General features: G+C 40.3%; 1 pseudogene; it reads left to right on the top strand.

Moving 5' to 3' along the window:
• Positions 1-549: 549 nt before the first annotated feature.
• LOC148878777 (uncharacterized protein At1g03900-like) lies at positions 550-17,014 on the top strand (annotated as a pseudogene).
• The last annotated feature ends 5,978 nt before the right edge of the window (positions 17,015-22,992 follow it).

Here is a 22,992-nt window from a genome sequence, read left to right as displayed (position 1 = left end):
GGTGCCTCAAAATGACCTTATTGACACATCCCATCGTGCATTGGAAACATCTCTCGTACTAATGTGTTATTATTTACGAGAGATGCTCCCAATGCATAGCGGGATGTGTTTGTAAGGTCATTGTGAGACACCTTGTGTGAGGAGCAAATTCCCAATTTCGCTGATGTGCTATCAAATATAGGGTTGCGATGTGTTGTGGGGCATTGTAGGGTGCTGTTGTGAGACCGAATCTGCTCTTCACACATGGTGTCTCACACCGACCTCACATGTACATCCCACCTTGCATTGAGAACATCTCTCATACTTATGTATTATTGTTTACGGGAGATGTTCCCAATGTACGGTGGAGTAGATCCCAATTCCGCTTATGTGAATTCGCTGACTTAAGTCAATGCAAAATCCGTTCAAACAGCCTTTACAGCCTTACATTGGGAACATCTCCGTACTTCTTTGTTTTATTTCATGGGAAGATATTCCCAATGCAAGGCAAGGGTATAAAGGTGTTGGAACTGACCTTGCACTGACTGAATCCGATTACGTGTTACAGCAATGCAAGAAACAGGATTCGGTCAGTGCAAGTTCCATTCGAACAGTCTTTATAGCCTTACATTGAGAATATCTCCCTATGAAACATAAAAGATATAAATATGGAGATGTTTCCGATGAAAGGCTGCAAAGGCTGTTTGAACGGTGTTTGAATAGAGTTTGCACCGACTGAAGCCAATTTAGCAATGCAAGGGGCAATCTTGAATAGTAGAGTCTTGATGTGTTGGACTCAGTGGGGACAGCGCAAGGTGCTGCACGTAAGATACTCTAAATTTTGCATACACTCAACCCAACCTTGAAGATGTCTGCAATCGCTTCAATCTGCAAGACTGCAACCATGTTGTCCCCTCTCAATTTCCCATAAAAATCCTGCAATTTTCACTTTTATCTGGTCCAGTTTTATTCTCAGCGAGGTTTTTGTTCATCCATGAGTTACTCGTAAGTGTTCTGTAGTTCAGTCTGATCTAAATCATCTCCGTTTTTCTTCATCATTTCGTCAGTACTCGGTCCTCTAAATTTTTGGACCTGCTGTTATCCATTTACTCTACTCAAACCCTGCACATTGCACTAAAGGAATAACCATATCAATCGAGGAAGAGGAGGTGTTTGAGCACACCACTACACCCTTTTGGTCGTTCGTGAGGTCTCCGTCAACAAAATCCCCCCACGGAGCACGAGTGGTGGTTGCAAATGTGGAGAGTGGCTACAATCGGATAAGATCTGGTCTGGACGTCTCCGCGTTGTTTCGTGTAATGAGCGATGCGAAATCCGCCTGGTTGATCCCAACTCGGGCGAGCTCTTTTCTGCCTGCTTTGTCATACCAGGGCAGAGGGCACATTCAGTTGAAACTGTCCTTGATTCGTCCCGTTACTTCGTGCTGAAGATAGAGGATGGGTGGAGCAAGCATGCTTTCATTGGGTTGAGATTTACTGAGAGGAATGAAGCATTTGATTTCAATATTGCACTGTCGGATCACGAGAAGTACGTATAGGAGAGAGCATGAGAAGGAGTTAGGAGAGACAAGCAGTGATAGTCGTATCGATATTCATCCTGCTGTTAATCACAGATAGAAGGTAAAATGAACAGATGATCACCTAATACGTAAAAATAGACATCTTGTTTTGATGCATTCCATGACCCAAGAAAAATGGACATCTTGTTTTATGTGTAAAAGTAGATGCTGGAATTAGCAGGAAGGAACCGATTAAGAATTTAGGGGCTCAAGAGAAGATAAATGTTCATTGACTTAAAATTCAAATCAAAACTCTCCATTTGCACTTATGAGTAATTAGCTATGGAATGTAATGTAACTAAATTTTTGGAGTCCTTGAGTATGATCACTAATAAACTTGTTTAGGACATGACTGGTTTAAATCTCATAACAAATTGTAGGTTTGATCTATTGATGGATGCATTACAATGTTAGTTGAACACAGTGCGAGAAGAGTCAATTGTTTACATAATTTGTCATAGAATAGCACTTGGTTGGAAGGACAGCAGCATTAAGCTTCCATGAGCTAAATTATGGTTGAATATCAGAATCTGCCATCTGGCTAAACTAAAGTTGCAATTTACACATCCTAAAATACCCCCACGGTCTAAAAATACAACAACACAAAAGTTCAGAAAGTTCAAGTTTTGAACTGTTTTCTCCCATATAAAAATTATTATGTACAATTATGTTCATGTCTGTTTGTTTATATTTCTTACCCATCTTAAATAAGTAGTTAGCCAATCAGTAATGAATCTTGCTTCCCTAAGGCTGTGTTTTGTTTGATAAAAAATAAGAGAGATACAGAAATTTAAGAACTTTCCCTGAACTTTCTGTTTCTCTCTTATTTTTCTATCAAATAAGACATTGCCCGAGGATTATCTGAACTCCCATGGGTTGTCTCCCCTTTTATTCATCCATCTCTTCACCACCTTTCAATGCCCTCCCGCCTTCAACTTTGTGAGATTCATAAATAAGTATTTCAAGGTGACTTAGGTGTAGCACCGATTACTGATAAGGACAATTTGACAGCGGTGGTTTGGCCATGTGAGATGGAGGTAAGTGCATGTACCAGTCAGGAGTTATTTCATGCAAGTTGAAAATTCTAGCAAGGAGAAGGAAAGGTCAATATTTAATCTTGGTTCAGGTTCTGACAACAGATTTTACTTTCTCTCTTCAAAAGAAGATATTCCTGGATACAGCAAAATGGAGACATGGGATTCATGCTGCTAGATCCACACTGGTGGGGATGGCCTAATGTCATGATTTGCTCTTTTTTGATAATTAGTGACAAATAATCTTTTATTAATGAGAAGAATAGCCCCTCTCTTCATAAACAGGAAATGGGGAATAGGTACAACAGCGCTAGGATGATGCTCCAATCAGTACAGTCCCTAAAACAAGACCTTTTTGGCCCCTGGGCTTGGTTTCCCCAAGCTAAGATTTCGTCCCTTATCACCCCCTTCTCTTCCTAATGCATCTGCAGCACTATTATCCGATCTAGGTGCTCATCTGAATGAGCAATTTAGATTGGAAACCAAAACCTTTGCCTGCATAAGCAAGAACTTAATAGCCTAAAGACCATATGCTCTTGTAGAAACTAGTTTAATTTAATACCACTTGGCAATCCCTCTCCATGGTCAGCTTAGTCCATTGACTTCATCCCATTAAATAACTAGCTTCAATCCCTGGATCAGTGCAAGAAATGTTGAGAATGGTTAGACATGGGTGCTTTTTGTCTTTTTCTCCTTTCTTATATTCTCTCAGTATTTGGGCAACCAGATAGGGGCCTTCTTGTAATTATTATTATTATTAATTTTTCAAATTATAAAGTAAACTTTTGAGGGTGTGAACAGTGAACAACACACGCCTCTCGACACATTGCTTTCTTCTTCTTCTTTCTTTCTCTCTCTTGAAACCATAGTTTCTGTAACTTGGTATCATAGTGAGTAGAAGCATTTGGGAGTTGATCCTCTACTGATCTTCTACCTAGAGGCGGACTGCTGACGTCAACCCACTGTTGGATGACGTCAGCAGTCTGTACAGGTGTTGGCGACAGTCTATGGAACAAGCACAGTTTGATTCGCCCTGATTTTAGAAAAAAATTGGTATGACCTTTGTCATTGTGTGAAGCTTCTATGATTTTTGGTGGATTTCTTAAGGAAAAAATCATTGAAATTCCAAATATGATGTCAAGCCATATACAGCAGGTTTAGTGATTTTTTTTTTTGTTGTAAAACCTAGACCTTTCAGGTCATTTTTCAAATTGGGATTGATAGGAAGTTGTCTCGTAATTTTTTGAGCACTGTGTGATTTTTTTCTCTCTCTATTTTGTCACCAACCTAGTTTTTTGGGTCTTCCTTTGGTTCTTAACCAAGTGTTAACCTAGTTTTGGGGTTTGGAACCTCGGTTAAAGTGTTGGGGGTCATTTTTGGTTGGTGAAAAGGTGTCTTGTTAGAATATGGAATCATCTTAGGATTTTTAGATGGCTCCCGGGAATTGCGGATATTTCCAGTGGTATGATAACTACTGTTAAATTGGATGGAACTAATTTTTTAGAGTGGTCTCATTATGCTAAACTTACCATTAATGGGAGGGGTAAATTGAGATTCATCACAGGAAGGGAAGTGAAGTCGAGTCTTGAAGACCCGAAATTTGCAAGGTAGGAATAGGGAAACTCCCTTGTTATGTCATGGTTGATTTGCTCAATGCAACTCCATATTGCCCAAATTACATGTTTCTTCCATCTACCAAGGATATCTAGGATAGGGTAGTTGATGGTTAAAGTGTTGGGGGTCCTTTTTGGTTGGTGAAAAGGTGTCTTGTTAGAATATAGAATCATCTAAGGATTTTCAGATGGCTCACGGCGTGCTCCTGGGAACTGCAGATATTTCCAATGGTATGATAACTATTGTTAAATTGGATGGAACTAATTTATAGAGTGGTCTTAGTCTACTAAACTTACCATTACTGGGAGGGGTAAACTGGGATTCATCACAAGAAGGGAAGTGAAGCTGAGTCTTGAAGACCCGAAATTTGCATGGTGGGAACAGGGCAACTCCCTTGTTATGTCATGGTTGATTTGCTCAATGCAACCTCATATTGTCCAAATTACATGTTTCTTCCATCTACCAAGGATATCTAGGATAGGGTAGTTGATATTTATTCCCAAGTTAACAATACTACTAGAGTGTATCAACTTCGGAGGGAAGCTTGTAGAATGCATCAGGGGGAGAGATTTGTTGCTATGTATTTCTCTTCTCTATAGTCTATCTAGGAAGAAATGGATCACTTGAAAGCTCTAGTTTGGAGGACCCTAAAGATGGCGAGCAGTATTTGAAGTACATAGGGGAGAATAGAGTCTTTGATTTTTTAGTTGGCTTGAACCCATAGTTTGATTTCACCAGGCAACACATTCTTAGTGCAGGCGTTGTCTCTCTTGCTACTGCTTACTTTCTTGTACAAGGGGAAGAAAGCCGAAGAACCGCCATGATGCAATCCTTAGTGAGTGATCATTTTGCCTTTATGTCATCTTGACTCAAGTAAAATACTAGCAAACATCCCATTGCAGAGAAGGTCAATGATGTTATTTGTGAGTACTGCTTACACACTAAAGAAAGGTGTTGGAAACTCAATCCTCATATAAAACCGAAGCAGTATAAAACCGGGAAGAAGGGCAATGTTCACTTGGCTACAGTTGGTAATTATGCTCAACCCTCGGATATGCTTGACTCCTCTGTTTTGATGGACAAACTCAGGAATATATTATTGCAGTTAGAGAAGGGTGGTACATCCTTCGCATCTGGTTCTGGACTTAGTAATCCATCAAGTTCATATGCTAAGACAGGTACTGCATTTGCTTGTTCCACCTTCTTTAGCCCATGGATTGTAGACTCTGGGGTTAGTGCCCATATGACTGATATGCCTTCACATTTTACCTCATGTAAGTTAATCCCAGGGAAGGACAAGATTACTATTATTGATGGATCTCAGACCCCAATCTCGGGTCAGGGTGAAGTCAGAATCACTAATAACCTTTCTCTTGATTCCGTTGTACATGTGCCCCAGCTACAAAAAAAAAAAAAAAAAATTGTTTGTTAGTTCTCTAACAAAATTCCACAATTGCTCAGTGACATTTTTTCCCACCCATTGTGTTTTTCAAGACCTGAACACGGGGAAGACGATTGAAAGTGGGCATGAAGTGGATGGAGTCTACCTCCTGGATGGATCTTTAGAGCATGAATTGTCAAGCCAGATTAAGTCTTGTTTCAAAGAGAAAATGAGTCTTTTGTTCTTATGCTGTTTGACGAGAATAAGGCGATGCTCGATGTGGGTGTGGAAGACATTGACTTCACTACAGTTCAAACCAATGAGGGCACTGTAATGGTGGAGAAATGGTGTCCCTCCTGTAATTCGAAGACTTTCAACAATGGAGACTTTCGATTGAAATTGGTAGGCCTACTTTTCAATCTATGGCGTAAATGTTTATTGGAGAAAATCGCAACTGCATTGGGTGGAGTTCTCATCTCCTACAAGATATCGGATCTGAAGGCTGTAGGGCTGAGAATTGCAGGAGTGAAGCCAAATGCTGCCCCACAATATATCGAATTGCTAGTTGAGGGCATGTGGAGCAAAGTTTGGGTTGTGTCAGAACTGGAAGCAACTCTGTGGAATGAGAGGTCGAAAGTTGAAGAAGGTGGTGACATAGCAGGGTGGTGACATGTGCTGGCGACAGAGATGCCACAAGACGCTTGTGTAAAAAACAGGGTGTGACGTGTAACTCTAAGTAAGATAAAGAGCCAAAACTCTCGAAGCTTCGGATTCCAGAAAAAGAGGTTTGCTCGAAAATTGGGGTTGGAGAGGCGGAAGACTCCTCGTTTAAGGAGATATTATTAAATGAGGCAGGTGTTGCAAGTGGTGTGGTCCCACAAGGTAGTAAGGCAAAGGAGTGGCGGATTGTAGGTGAGCTGGCGGTTCGAGCCAGGTCTAACACTGAATCACTGGCCCACCAAAAGGCCAGTTGGGCGACGCATGGCTTATTAAGTCATCACGTGAGGCAACCCGATGATCCACTGATAGACAACCTCAATGGTCTATCATCATCTTCAACACCCTTGAAATCGAAAAGTGTACAGTTTCGGTGCGATTTGAGTTGGAACCTGCGGCAAAAGAGGGCGGCAGGGTGCCGTAATCCAAGATTCTCTAGGCGGGGAAATGAGACACAGGCAGAAAGCGAGTTAGATTGGTGCGACTCGGAGTTTGAATCTGAGATATGTGATTCGGAAGAAAACTCCATTGGCGGAAACAACCATTTTTTGGAGCCGGGTGACATGGAAGCCCTCTTCAATCTTAATCTGGAAGATCAAGCCTCTTAGTTTCAGTCTAGTCTGAAACCATTGGTGGACATAAGGGCATCGAACATTGTAGAAAATCTGCTGCCAGAGGAGAAGGATCCAACCTAGAGCCATAGACAGTGCCAGGGAACATTGATAGGGATGAGTGAGGCGAGCCAGGAGATAAACCCTGACATGCCAAGCAAGGTCAAGGTGCCAGACCCAGGCCAAGGCCATATGATTTAGAAAGTTGTTGACCACCAACCAGCAACTCCCACTGAGTCGGGAACCGGGAACGCCATCGTTGTGCCCTCTCTGAGCCTTCCTACATCCAACCCAGGTGATCCAGGTATCCAAGGTAATTGTGTAATTTCAGTTTTCGCTACTAATGAGTACCGACTTCGCAGAGAGCCCCATAATACTGAAGGTGGCCAGATTGTCAGGGTAGCAGGTGATGTGGTGGGGGAAGGTGACCAGACTGTTGGGGTAGCAAGTGATGTGGTGGGGGAGGTAGCAACAACTGATATTGTAGGGGAGAGCAGAGAAAATGATGGTAGGATAACAAGGGTGGTGGAAGGTAGAGGGAAATAAGTTGAGGATCATGGGGAGGGTGAATTTGATGAGAAAATTATGTTAAGGAGATGGCTGAGAAGATGGGGCTGAAAATTTCGCGGTTAGGCTTGGACAAGACTCATAAGAAGGAGTTGTCTGAAGGAGGAAAGCCAGGGAAGAGGCAGGTAAGGGAGCTGAAAAAACAGAGAGGAGGGTAGGGTAGGAGGGGGAGGGATGGTGGGATAGATGGAAGGAGAGGCTGAAGTTAAAAGATAAAGCAGGGTTAAATGATGTGGTGGTGAAATGAAGATTATAAGTTGCAATGTTAGAGGACTGGGGAGGGTAGCAAAGAGAAGACTCATAAAGGAAGTGTTAAGAAGAAACAAGCCAGATGTGGTGATGCTCCAAGAGTCTAAGGCACAAGAGGTTGATAGAAGGTGGGTAAAGAGTGTCTAGGGAGGCAGAAATATTGGATGGGCCATGGCCCCATCGTGCGGAGCTTCAGGTGGAATAGTCACTATGTGGAATGGGAATGTGGTGGAGTGTGTGAAGGAATTAATAGGTAGGTTTTCAGTGTCAATAAACCTAAAAAATCTGCATGACAATTTTAACTGGGTGTTGACCAACGTATATGGGCCTAATTCGTATAGGGAAAGAAATGAGATGTGGGAAGAACTGGTAATGTGAGAGGTTTGTGGCAAGGCCCATGGTGCTTGGGGGGGGGGGGTTTAATGTGATCAGACATACTGCTGAATCGAATAGTTCGAGACAAAGATCACCACCAGCACAAAAAGATTCAATAATTTTATAGACACTTTGAATTGAAGGAAGTTGGGATTAGACAACACAAATATACTTGGACTAATTGTCAGGAGAATCCAATGTGCTCAAAGTTGGATAGGTTTCTTGTGTCTTGGGATTGGAAGGATCATTAGAGTAACATGGTGGGTAGGACACTAACTAGGGTCACCTCAGATTACTGGCCAATATGTATTGGACAAGGGATTGACGGGGTGGGGTCGTCACCTTTTAGGTTTGAAAACATGTGGTTAACGATCCCAGAGTTTTTGCGAAAGATTGAGTAGTGGAAGGAGGATAACCCCCATGCTGTGTGGGAAGGGATTAGATTCCGTAGGAAGCTTCAGAATTTAAAAGTAAAAATCAAGGAATGGAATTTTAATGAATTTGGGAGATTAGAAGAGAGGAAGGTGAGTTTGATAAACAGAATTGAAGAAATAAATAAGGAGGAATCAGGTTCTTTGGCTGTAGGGGAAAGAGACGAGAGGTTTAATTTAAGAAAAGATTTGGAATCCACACTCCTTAGCAAGGTTCCAAGTATCGGAAAGGCAAATTTAAGAGACGGATCGGGGTACACCTTGGATAAACATGGATACAGACGAAAAATTAAGATACACATGGAAATGCTATAAATACTCTAATAAATCATAAATAAACATCAATATCACTAAATATAAGACATAAATGAGCTATTTATGCATAAAAATAGCACGCTTTACTGGGTTTTGTGAAAAAACATATTATAATCAATAAACGAGAAGTCGGTAACAGAAACGTACTATCTAATTATGGACATAATAGGTCAAGATATTATTTTGCATGTTTTATTCTAATTTTCTAAAAACTAAATAATTATTTATTTTTATTCAAATAATTATTTTGCATGTTTTATTCTAAAAATTAAAATGAAATTAAGAAAAGTAAATATGTAACAAAAAATTGAATGGATTTATGGACATAATAGATGAAATAATTATTTTGCATGTTTTATTCTAAAAGTAAACTAAAATTAAAAAAAATATCAACGATTCAATGTTTTAAAACATAGAGGTGTTCAACTATCTTGGCATCTTGCAAATTTATAAATGTTTTTGGCAAATTTTTACAAGATTTGAGTCTTTAGAAAGGTTAAAAGGCTTTTTGTAGGTTTGGGAAAGAAAGAGGGCTTCCTTAATGGGTTTAGAAGCCCTCTTTCGAAATAACTTCTATTTGTGTTTTAACAACAATAAAATCGTTGTGTATTGGTCGATATGCTACCGTCTTGGTTGCGCATCAGCTGATACACGATCGAAACTCACCGATACAACACTGATACGGCGTCGATACACCTTCGACACGATGAAAAGGAATGGTATGATTGTTTTGAACCATTCCCCATGTCAGAAGCCTTAAGATACGGTACGTATTGGCCGATACATGACGAAATTTTGAACCTTGCTCCTTACAGAAGAAATGACCTGGAGACAGAAATCAAGGGTGCGGTGGACTAAAGAAGAGGATGGGAACACAAAATATTTTCACATGGTGGCGAATGGGAGAAGAAGGAAGAATCTGATTTCTATGTTAGAAGTGGAGGATCGTACAATAACTAATCATGATGAGATTGTAGAGGTTTTGGTGGATCATTTTTAATCAATCTTAAGAAGGCCTATCTCAGGAAGATGGAAGCTGGGGGGTTTAGATTGGTTAGTCCTTGAAGATGCCGTTAGTAGGAGCCTAGAGAGATTTTGAATTAGATGAGGTGAAGGAAGTAATTTTTTCTATGGATCGCTCTAAATTTCCCAGGCCCGATGGATTCACTATGGCTTTCTACCAGGATTGTTGGGAATGGCTAAAGGATGATCTAATGCGAGTCTTTGAGGAGTTTTACGAGTGGGGGAGTGTCAGTAAAGGGGTAAATGCCACTTTTATTGCGTTGGCTCCTAAGAAATCTGGTGCTTGCCACCCTAAGGACTTTAGACCAATCGGTTTGGTGACAAACTAGTACAAAATACTTGCAAAAGTCTTCTCTCTTCGGTTAAAAAAGGCCCTCCCATCAATCATTTCTCAATTCCAAGGGGCTTTTATCCTAGATAGACAAATATCAGATCAAATACTCATTGCCAATGAGTGTGTGGAGGATTTCAAGATGGCAGAAAGGAAGGGCATTGTGTGTAAACTGGACCTAGAGAAAGCCTATGATTTGGTGGATTGGGAGTTCTTAATTGAAGCATTAAGGAAGTGTGGTTTTGGTGCAAGATGGTGTAAATGGATTAAAGGTTGCCTGCAATCTTCTCACTTCTCTATGTTGGTTAATGTTGCAACCAAGGATTTCTTTGGTGCCCTAAGAGGAGTGAGACAAGGGGACCCCTTATCCCCTTTCCTCTTCACCATTCCAGCTGAGGTCTTTAGCAGATTGATTTCGAAGGCAAAGGAGATTGGTTTTTTAAAGGGTTGGAAAATAGGAAGGGAGAGAGTAGTGCTAACTCATCTACAATTTGCGAACGATATCATTATTTTTTGTGAGGATGGTGATGTGTTAGGTGCAAGAAACCTGAGAATGCTGGTAAAACTCTTTGAAAAAGTTACAAATCTGAGAGTGAACCTTAATAAGAGTCAGGAGGCGGGGATCAATTTAACACAAGAAGATGTTAATGTGTGGGTTAAGGAGCTAGGTTGCTTAAGAAGTGATTGGCCACTAAAGTATTTAGGTCTTCCCTTTGGTGCAAATCCCAGAAGTGTAGGTTTTTGGAATCCAATCGTGAAAAGGTTTGAAAAGAAACACGCTGCATGGAAGAGGAACTATATTTCTTTGGGGGGAAGGATCACTCTCATTAAGTTTACCCTAGCGAACCTGCTAGTATACTACCTCTCGGTGTTTAGCATGCCTCAAGCGGTGGGAAAGAAACTAGAGAGAATAATGAGGGACTTTTTGTGGGAACCGGGTGAGAAGAAGAAAGATCATTTAGTAAGATGGAAGCTAGTACCTAGGAGGAAAGAATGTGGAGGATTGGGCTTAGGAAGGTTGAAGAAAAAGAATGAGGCTCTACTAGGAAAGTGGTTATGAGGTACCCACAAGAAACTGACAGACTGTGGCACAAGATTGTGACTAGTATTCATGGGTTCTCCGAAAATGGATGGGATGCTGGAGTGTCTTGTGGGGTTTCTAGTGCATCACCATGGAAAGCAATTCACAAACTCCTTCCATTGTTTGTCAATCATGTCAGGTTTGATCTCAACTCAGGTAACAAAGTTAAATTTTGGGAAGATGTATGGGTGTGTGATTCTTCTCTAAAGACCTTATTCTCTTCAATTTATGCCTTGTCCTGCCTTAAGGGAAAATCAATTGTTGATTTCCTGTCCCCTTCTCCATCACAATTTGGTTTTGCTTGGAATCTGGGTCTCCGCAGAAATGTGCGAGACTCGGAGTTGGATTTGGTGTCTTCTATCATTCAGCTGCTTGATGGGGTTTTTATTGATCATGCTAAGCAAGATACTAGAATCTGGATTCCTAATCCTCTTAGAGCTTTTAATTGTGCGTCTTTCTTCAAAACCTTGACATCTTTTCAACTTGGGGTCCAATTTCCAGTCTGAGAAGACTGGTGTCGCCCTATTCCCCTTAAGTGGGTGCTTTTTGCTGGGAGGTTTACCATGGTGCATTTAGCACCTATGATTTGATGCAAAGGAAGAGGCCTGGCTGGTGCCTTTCATCAAATTGGTGTTGTTTGTGTGAATCTAATGGTGAAACTGCTCTTCATATTTCTGTTTACTGTCTTGTAGCTAGTAGCATCTGGGATTTGTTTTTTTCTATCTTTGGATACAGGTGGGACACCCCGGTGAGCTTGGCAAGACTGTTTGAAGCCTCCACTTTCAGGTGGCCAAAAGGAAGAGGAAAAACTCTATGGAGATGCACACGGGCAGCAATACTTCGGATGTTATTGGAAGAAAGAAATCTGATAATTTTTAAGGGGAAGAAAAGGTGCAAGAAAATATTGATAGAAAGGATTATGTTAAAGGTGATCTCATGGGTAAAATCGATGGACTCATTCTTAGATTTTATTGTGGATTATATTTTAAAAAATTGGAGGACTGTTGTATCCTTGCCATCTGCAAAAAGAAGGCAGTAAAGAGTTGGGAGCCAACTAAATCTGGCTTCCTCAATTTAAATTTTGATTGGAGCAGCTTTGGAAATCCAAGCATGGCTGGAATTGGTGGGGTTATTAGAGATGACACGGGGAGTGTAGTGAGGCTCTTTTTCGGCCTTGTTGGGTGGGGGGACTCCATTATAGTTGAACTAAAAGCAATGGTTTTCGGAATACAAAAAGCCAGGGAAATAGGTGTGAGAAAGTTGGTTGTTGAAGGCAACTCTTAAGTGATTATAAGCTGTCTAAAACATGGTGGAAAGACTCCATGGGTATTCAGAAATGAGATCAAGAAAATTAAGCACATCACAAAAGGTATACAATTATTAGTTTAGTGGACTCCAAGAGTAGCAAATGGGCTTGCGGATCAGCTAGCAAAGCAAGGGGCTAACAGAGAACAATGTTTCTGTGTTCTTTTGTAAGATTGTAAGGCAAATATTGGGTGGAATGTGTATATATACACATTGTCGCCTTGGTCATATGTCTGCCAATTCTGTCAAGTTTTTGTTTCCAAACTTGTTTGATTTTGTGTCCAAATTGAATTTTGAATGTGAAGTTTGTCATTTATCCAAACAATGTAAAAACACATATTCTGCAATGAGTAAATTGCTTTCCACTTGATCCATTCTGATGTTTGGGCTCATACGCTATCACCTGTATGGGGGGTATAATTTCATTCTCTTTATTGATGACTACAGTTGGTATACATGGCTTTATTTGATGAAAGGTAGAGATGAAGTTCCTATGATTGTTCAAAACTTAATGAATATGGTCGAGACACAGTTTGAGAAAATAGTTAAAATAATAAGATTTGACAATGCCAATGAATACTTTGAACATCACTTGCATAGATTTCTTGAAGACAGGGGCACTATTCACCAAAGTTCATGTAGCCATACTTCACAACAAAATGGAGGTGGCTGAAATAAAAAATAGGCATGTGGTTGAAGTTGCTCGAGGCTTATTGTTCCAAACTCATGTTCTAACTCGTTTTTGGGGTGTTGTTGAGACAACTGTATATCTTATTAACAGACTCCCATCAAGGGTCCTTTAACGTTTATTCTTCTCATCAACTACTCTTTCTTGATAAATCTTCTTTTAATCTACCCCTTGAGGTCTTTGATTATGTTTGTTTTATTCATGATATGAGTCCTTCCTGGCGCAAGTTTGATCATAAATCAATTAAGTGTGTATTCCTTGGTTACTCTCTAGTCTAGAAAGGCTATAGATGCTTTGATGCTCTCTCTGGCAAGAGATATGTTTCTAAGGATGTTACTTTTTCGGAATCCTCTTCCTTTTTCCAGTCATCTCGTCCTCTTCAGGGGGAGAATGTAAGTGAAGATCAGACTCCCTCCTGCCTTTTTGTTCCTACCTCTATTCCTTCATCTGTTCCTACCTCTATTCTTTCTCCTCCTCCTCCTGTGTATCGACCTTGGTCCTGGTAGTAATTTTTTATCAGACCAGAAAGAGGGTGGCTCCTGAAGCAGAATGCCCATCACAATCTAATTTTTCAAACTCAGGTAATCTTGAGCCTCCTAACAATCCTATTATTGATTATGACCTTGATCTTCCTATTTCCATTCGAAAAGGCAGGAGGATATGTAACAAGTATCCTATCATTAACTATGTGTCTTATGATGCTCTCTCACCTTTCTATTGTGCTTATATTTCTGCTATCTCTTCTATTTCCATCCCTCGTAGTGTTACAGAGGCAATGCGGTGCCCCAGTGGAAGAAAGCTATGAACCAAGAAATGGAGGCCCTAATAAAGAACTAGACTTGGGAGGTTGTTCCCTGCCCTAAAGATAAGATTTTTGTTGGGCGTAAGTGGGTTTAAACTTATGTTATTGATTAAATGGAAACCTTTGCTCTAGTTGCTAAAATGAACTCTATTCGTGTGGTCATGTCTCTTGCCGTCCGTTAGTTGTGGCCCTTTTACTAAATGGATGTAAAAAATGCTTTCCTTAAAGGGAACTTACGAGAGGAAGTGTATATGGGCTTACCACGTGGGGGTAAGTCCTAACAGTGATGGTAAAGTGTGCCGCTTGAAGAAGTCTTTGTATGGGCTAAAAAATTCTCCAAGAGCATGGTTTGACAGGTTCAGGAATGCCATCTTAAAGATTGGTTTTTTTGAATCTCAGACTGACTACACGTTATTTATTAGAAGAGTTGATGGTAGAATAACAATATTGACAGTATATGTTGATGACATTGTTGTGTCAGGTGATGATATCACAGGTATCTCCCAGTTAAAGTCATTCCTTACTTCTGAATTTGAGATTAGGACCTTGGTGATCTTTGATACTTTCTTGGCATTGAAGTTGCAAGATCCGAGAAGGAGATTTTTCTGTCACAAGGGAAATATGTACTTGATTTGCTTCACGAGGTTGGGAAATTAGGGTGTAAGCCTGTAGAAACTCCAATTGATCCCAACCACACCTCTCGACACATTACTCTCTTATTCTTCTCTTCTTCTTTCTTTCTTTCTCTTGAAACCCTAGTTTTTGCAACTAGAAACTAACAATTATGTTGTCAAGGTGGTCATTGAAAATCCAAATCCCACCTATACTGGATGGATCTGGATTGTCAAGGCAAATCCATCAAAATTTGTGTGTGGTGATATCTATTCATGTTGCATTTACACGCAACCTTCTAGGAGCATGACTAGCCACTGACTGTCTGCTCTTAGTTTGGAGTCAGTTGAGACACCTCTACAACTTTATCTTGTGAGGACCCAATATGCTACCCTTTCTGTGGTAAGAACAAATTTCTCTTTCTCTTGTTCCTTATTATTAAAGGTCCTTATTATCAAATTGCTATTGATCTTGTACAAGACCATAACAGATTTCCTCTCTTTGTGGTGAGGAGCTATCTACTGTCATGACTTATTGTTTAATCTAAGTCAATGTTTTTTCTATTGTAGAATATATTCACTTTTGTTCTTGAGTTCTTTATTGTGCATTTATTATTTAGTTTCTATTGTCAGTTGGATGTGGAAAGAGAGATCCCTTCCTTGCAATTAGAATTCTAACATTAAGTTCATTTCCACTTACTTTTCAAAATTTTCTGTCTCCAGTATGGATACTTTTGTTCAGTATGCTTCAGTTATTTTCCATGGGCATAAGATGTGGTTTTCGGAGTGAACTTACTTTATGCTTGAATTTTAGGAGGGTGAGGCCATCAGGATAAATGTGAAGAACAAATCAAGCAGTGGAAGTGGCATGCTTTCAACTGCTGGTTTGTCAGGCGTTGTTTCAGGTTCTGGAAAGACCAAAACTCTGGTCATTGCTCCATCACCTAGTGGGGCTGAAACATTAGATTCCCTCTTCCACCTCCACCCAATGATCCTTCTGCTTCTTGAATGGCCTCTAGAATTCATGGTATTGGTCTTAAGGGTTCCAAGGAAGAAAGAAGGCTAATTGATCCTTTCTCAGGTCTTTCTAAACCTGAGGTATGTTACAACCATATCTGCCCTTATTTGGGCGATGTGATTAACAATTTCACATATGCTGAGAACATAATTGCAGCTTCAAATGATTTCCCTGGTTTGGCAAAATAAGTTTTAACTTTCACTTCTATTGATAGGAGCAGACAAAAACTATATAAAATTCTTGCTAATTCTTGCTTTAGTGCATTGAAAGTATGTTCTTGTTCTTGGGTTTCTGATAAAATAAAACATCATCATGAAGCCTTATCCTAACTATATGGGTTCCCCTACATGAATCCTGTTTTTCCATCAATTCTATTTAATGCCACTAATTAATGTTATTCTGATCAGATAAATTACAGTAATTATTGTTGGATAGTTCACTAATCTGTTTTTTTTTTCTATTTGGGGCCCATTACTTATACAATGGTAAAACACTGGTCTAACAAGCATGGGAACACGGCTTCAGACTTAAGAGCAGCCACCTTGTGCAAAAAATGCCAAGGTTAGGTCCATACTAGTCCACCCCTCCCAAGACTTTGGAGAGTTGGGTTCTTTATGCATGTATTTCACAATTAAGTTTCATGGCTTATGTTTTAGGAATTTAGATAGTACAGTATTTTGGTTGTATCAGTTGTCTATCCTTTTGTAACCCGATATGCTAAGGGGCATTTGCATAGATTTTTGGTGGCAGTAAGCAATTCCACTATGGTTTAGACATCTTTGTTTTGATCAGCCTACTGTGGTTTAGACATCTAAGCATCAGTGACTCAATTTTGAATTGTTGTGTTTGCTTGATTAGAATGAGGAATCCATCTGATTCTTGATTGTAGAATTATGTAAAGTTCAACTTAGCTTTCACTGGGTCAGGTATGAGGACTTGGTTGTTGCACTTGATCTCTATGAATTTCTTTCTAGGTACACATATACCCTGTTGGTAGCAGGGCTGAAAGTTATCTCTTAAGCCCTCAGGAAGAGTGTTATCAATGAGACCAATTAGTTTAGAATTCTTGGTATATTTTGTTTCAGGATAGTCCTTTTTGGGTACTTTCTTGGCTATTGGTTGCAATTTGTTCCGGTCATTGATATTATAATGTTAATTTGGATGGGTTATTGGTACATGACAGATACTATATGTTACAATGTGGATTGAAGTTTTTGATTTCTTGGGTTTGCAGAGAAGCATGCCTTCCTCAACTGGATCTGGATCAACAAAAAGCACTCCATCATGGTTGGAAGCATTTTAATTTTGTATCAGTATTTTTTGGATTTGAGTGAGTCTTTATTTGTTCTGTACCTAGAGAAAAGATAAAAGAGAAAAAGTAATAGGGATATAAAAGAAAAAGGCAAGACAATAGGTATACTTGAGATTTTTTTTCTTCTTATGACAAAAGAGAAGAGAACAAGTTCTTATGTATTAATTGGTTTATCTTCTAAGCCTTCTTTGGGATGTATGATGGACAAACTAATTAACAATAAAAAAAGAAAAAAAAAACTAGTTGCTTCCATTGTCATAAACTATGCTGCTCTCTATTAACTTATTAGGATGATGGCCCTATTTTCTGATGCATTGAAAATCTATTTAGTTGTGATGACAAATTGCTTAAGCCTACACTATGAGTTGTCCATTTGGATTCACATTACACAAGACTCAGAAACCATCCACCCAAGGACAAGGAGTGTGTTACTACAAAGGACACCTAAATTCTACTTTCCGGATTTTAAAAGAACCCTGATGGAACCTCCCCACAAGAACAGCTGGGGCTTAGTCCTATGACCATCTCTTTGTTTTAAAGCTAAGTAGCCTCTGAATTATGTTCTGTTGCAGTGGAATGTTTCATATTGCCATTATTCAGACTGCCACTCCAGCCATTTGGCTTGTTAAGCATTCAAACTTTCATGTTTCCCATCTCACTATTTAAATTTATCAGTAAAATTATTGTATGATGCCTGTATATTCTTAGTATTTTGATTGTGATGTATTTCCTCATATAAATTAGTTTGTGCCTCTTATGTGGTTGTATGTTGTACCTTATTTATGGTTGGTACAATCTTATAAGTAGAAGATCAAGACTCCAATTAGCCTTGAACCCTAATAGATTTTAGGTTAAGGAAAGTAGAAGAAAAGTGAGAGGAAGGAGAAAAGAGAGAAGAGGAACATGAGAACACAAAGGTTTGAAAGAAGGGACAGATTCTAACACATCTGCCGCTGCTACTCTCTTAGTATTTATAGGTTATGTTCAGTACATAGAGAAAATGACAGATCTGCCCTTAGTACTTACATGACAAATAAAGTAAATAAAAATTGAAACAAATAACAAACTGACCCCAACTGACACTACCATGACTGAAACAAATAATTACACATACTGTCCTAAGTACAAGTGGGGACCACAGCTATGGGGCCCACATCAGTGTTCTCTACACTCCCCCTCAAGTTGGGAGTAGATATTTATCATTCCCAACTTGGATAGGTCTGCCTCTAACTTCTTCCTTGGTATAGCTTTGGTGAGGATATCCGCGAGTTGCATATTAGATGTGGTATACGGGACACTTTTTGTGATGAGACCCTCTCTCGCAGAAAATGTCGATCAACTTCAATATGTTTAGTTCTGTCATGCTACTTGGGTTGTGGGCTATATTAATAGCTGCCTGATTATCACAATACAACATCAAGGGCTTCTCAAAGTCAATACCCAACTCTTCAAATAGTGATCTTAGCCATAGGATTTCAACAACTCTGTTAGCCATTGACCTGTATTCCGCTTCAACACTAGAGTGGGAAACAACACTCTGCTTCTTACTCCTCCAAGAGACAAGGTTACCTCCCACAAGGGCACAATATCTAGAGGTAGACCTCCTATCAACACTCCCAGCCCAATCGGCATCTGTATAGACCTCCACCTTAATGTGATTATTGTTCTTGAGTAGTATACCTCTACCCAGGCATCTCTTAAAGTATGCTAATATTCTCTCTACTGCAAGGAGATGTGAAGTTCTAGGGGAATGCATGTACTGTCTGACAATACTAACTGCATAACTGATATCTGGCCGAGTGAGGCATAGATATAGGAGCTTTCCAACCAACCGTTGGAACATAACTTTGTCTTCAAGAGGCTCCTCGTCCTTTGCACTAATCTTGTGATTCTATTCAATGGGTGTATCAGCAGGCTTAACACCTAACTTTCCAGTTTTCGCCAACAGATCTAGAACATATTTTTTCTGAGAGATAAAGATCCCCTATTTAGATCTAGCAACCTCAATACCCAAAAAATACTGTAGTGTACAAAGATCTTTCACCTCAAACTCTTGATGAAAGAACTGTTTGAGGGATTCAATTTCACCACTATCATTTCCTGTCACTACAATATCATCCACATATACAGCAAGCATGGTCAGAGAGGAGTCCACCCTTTTAATGAACAGTGTATGATCTGACTTTTCCTATACATAACCTAACTTTCCAAGGGCTAATCGGAATCTATCAAACCAGGCTCTAGGTGACTGCTTCAAACCATACAATGCTTTGTTTAGTCGGCAAACCTTCTTACATGTCTCTGTATCATAGAACTCAGGAGGCTGCATGTAGACCTCTTCTTATAAGTCTCCATTCAGAAAAGCATTTTTAACATCCATCTGAAACAAAGGCCAAGAATGATTTGCTGCAAGGGATAACAGAACTCAGATGGTGGTCATCTTGGCTACTAGGGCAAAGGTCTCCAAGTAGCCTATACCATAAGTCTGGGTGAACCCCTTTGCAACCAGCCGAGCTTTGTACCTTTCAATGGAGCCATCAACATTATGCTTCACAGTGAATACCCATCTACATCTAACCAGTTTCTTTCCTTTGGGTAAGTCTACCAGTGCCCAAGTATTATTTTTCAACAGGGCATCCATTTTGACTTGCATTGCATCTTTCCACTCTAGAACTGATAAGGCTTCTTTAATTGTTCTTGGAATAGGGACATTGGCAATGGAAGTGAGATAGGACCGGTAAGAGGGAGATAGGTGATCATAGGATAAAAACTGTGAAATGCAGTGAGCTGTAGATGTGGTGCAATGTCGTTTCCCTTTGCGGACAGCAATAGGGAGATCAAGGTCATCCACAGGAGGGGAAGTGGCAATAGTGGAAGGTGTCTCAGTGGGCTTTGGGGCTGTAATACCTGGATCTGGAGCCGTAGAAAGAACTGGAGCTGGCTTGGACTACCGATGACTAGGATCAACCTGCTTGCATTGCCTGTGATAGACTCTCAACTCCTGATCCCTCTGACCACCCTCACCACTACCACCTTCATCACCTAGTGGAATAGGTAAAGGAATAGACCCACTCCCACTATGCTCCCCTTGAGGAAAGAGACTCAAAATCCCACTCTCACTGCGCTCCCCTGAGGAAAGAGACTCAAAATCCCACTCTCACTGCTCTCCCCCTGAGGAGAAACCCTAGGATAATAGGATGTCTCCTCAAAGAAGGTGACATCCATGGAGACAAACATTTTCCCTGAAAAATGATCATAACAACAATAACCCTTTTGAGTTTGTGCATAACAAAGGAAAATGCATTTGGAGGCCTTAGGTTCAAACTTGGAATGATGGGGCCCGAGAAGCTGAACGAAACAGGTACAACCAAAGGTTTTAAGGGGAACGGTGAACAACTCCTCGTCTGAGTATAGGACGAAAAAAGGGGTTTTCATATCAAGAACCTAGGAAGGAACCCGATTAATGAGATATACTGTCGTGAGTATAGCATCACCCCAGAAGCGAATAGGTACATTGGAGGTAAACATAATGCTTCTAGCCACCTCCAAGATGTGCCTATTCTTCCTTTCGGCAACCCTGTTCTGCTGCGGTGTATGAGGGCAAGTGCTCTGGTGAATAACTCTATGGCTAAGGAGGTAGGAGGTCAATGGCTTAGCAAAGTATTCCTTTGCATTATCAGATCTAAGAACTTTGATTTTAGCCCCAAACTGAGTGAGAATCATCTAATGGTAGTTTCGGGTCAGAGCAGGAACTTCATCCCGAGAACGTATAAGATAGACCCAAGAAAGTCAGGTATGGTCATCAACAAGCAACAGAAAATATCTGTACTCACCCATAGAAGAGATGTGATATGGCCCCCAAACATCATTATGCATAATATCAAAAGAATTATTACTCCTTTTATTACTCAAAGAATAAGAAGTTCTACAATGTTTGGAAAACTCACAACTCTCACACCTCAACTATGATAAATCAACAGACTCAAATAACGCAGGAAACAGACTCTTCAAGGACTGGAAAGACAAATGACCTAATCGATTATGCCAAAGCATAACCGGACTCACAAACTGAGAAACAAAGGACTTCTTATCCACTGGCTCTTCCCAACGAAAACTCTCTCTAAACAGATAGATCACATTCGTCTCACGGCCAGTCCCAATCACTTTCCTCGTCTCCTAGTCTTGAAAAACACATCGGTTAGGGAAAAAAGTTACTGAACAGTTCATATGTTTGGTCGGATGGTTGGATGCACCTGAACCTATTACCCAACAGTGTTCAATATTACCTGGAGCTAAAGTATGGTAAGCTGAGGCTCGAGTACCTGAATGTGCAAATGCAGATGTGGCAGGAGCTGATGGTGACTGAGATGGCTAAGCTGAACTCCCAACTTTTTTTCCAACTGTATGAGGGCAGCCTGAACCGTGGCTAAGGTCTCTAGGGATGTGCCTTTGTGCCTGATGAGGATGTTGAATCAGTGTTCACAGCCACATGAACATTACCCTTCTTATTTCTTAGTTTTGCTGGGACCAAATGAGGATGTAGCTTCCAACAAGTATCTTTTGTGTGCTTGGGTTTCTTGCAATGTTCACATACCAGGTCCTGTTTATCTTCCTTCTTCCCGACCCTTTCTAGATCACCCCCTGACTTAGGTTTAACAACTGCTAGGGCTGGGGAAAGAGGTTGAGGTTGCATCATGACTTTTCTCCTGGTCTCTTCACTATGCACCAGGGAGTATGCTTAAGAGAGGGTCACACTATCTCTGGTCATATTTATTGCCGCACAATGTCATATTCTGAATTCAAGCCAGCTAGAAACTCAAACACCCTATTTGTCTCGACTTGCTTTCTATAAGTCTGTGCATCTTTGGGACTCTCCCACTCAAGGGTCTCTAGATGGTCAATCTCATGCCACAAGGATTTCAAAGTAGAAAAATAGACAGAAACTAGCTTCTCTCCTTGTTTTAGACTGTTCACCTCACACTTCAGTTCATAGGCTTTGGCAACATTAAGGGGTTGGGAATAGGTTTCTTTCACAACATCCCATATCTCCTTGGCTGTCTTTGCTCACAAGTAATTTCGGTTGATATGTGGCTGCATAGAATTACACAGCCATGCCATAACCAAATAGTTCTCTTGAACCCACTTGGTGTACATTGGGTCCTCTTTGGAAGGTTCTTTCACATCTCCCAAGAGGTAACCCAGTTTTCTCCTCCCCCCAATAGCCATCATGGCTGATTGGGCCCATTCGAAGTAATTTGACCTATCAAATCTCACAGCTGTAATATGAAACCCAGTTTCAGATACACTACCATAATTGTTGTTACCAAAACTACTTTCTCCCTAATTTTTAAACTTCATCATTAAGAATCAGTAGCTAGAAACTGTTAGAGTCACTACACCAGAAAACAGCACTTGGACAGTCGATCACAATCAGAAAATAGTATAGAATCAATGCAGGTCTAATCTGAAGCCAATCTGTAATCACGGTATATGCATGAACCAGTGCAGGTCTGATCTGAAACCAATCGGCAATCACAATATATGCATGAAACCTATACAAATCTGATATGAAATCAAACAGCAATCACAGTACCAAGCAGTCTGTACAAGTTTTTATCCCCTAGAAGAGCTCGAAGCCAAAAATAGGTCTAAAACCAGCTTAGAGAGCAATTTGAGATGCTGAAGCAGAATTAGGATTTTAATTGTAGGTCTGAAATAAGTGCTCAATTGCACTTTCCAAGCAGTACGTACAGTTAGGACCTATCGTAGGGTCAATGTGAAACCCTATAACTGATCGCCTCTGAGAGAAAAACCCTAAAACAATCACTTTCTAAGAAGATAAAGAGGGTTTGGCCCAACAATCAAACCCTAGATTAGAGAGAAAAAACCCTAAAGCAGTTCGACCTCTCCTTCTAGATAGGTCCAACCTATCTCGACAGATAGCAGTCTCTGGAAACTAAATAAAACCT

The sequence above is a fragment of the Nelumbo lutea genome, chromosome 1 (assembly GCF_056320005.1).
Source record: "Nelumbo lutea isolate HS-2025 chromosome 1, American lotus-T2T, whole genome shotgun sequence".
Classification (NCBI taxonomy): domain Eukaryota; kingdom Viridiplantae; phylum Streptophyta; class Magnoliopsida; order Proteales; family Nelumbonaceae; genus Nelumbo; species Nelumbo lutea.
Note: the sequence above shows the minus strand (reverse complement) of the source record. Positions and strands in the feature narration are given on the sequence as shown.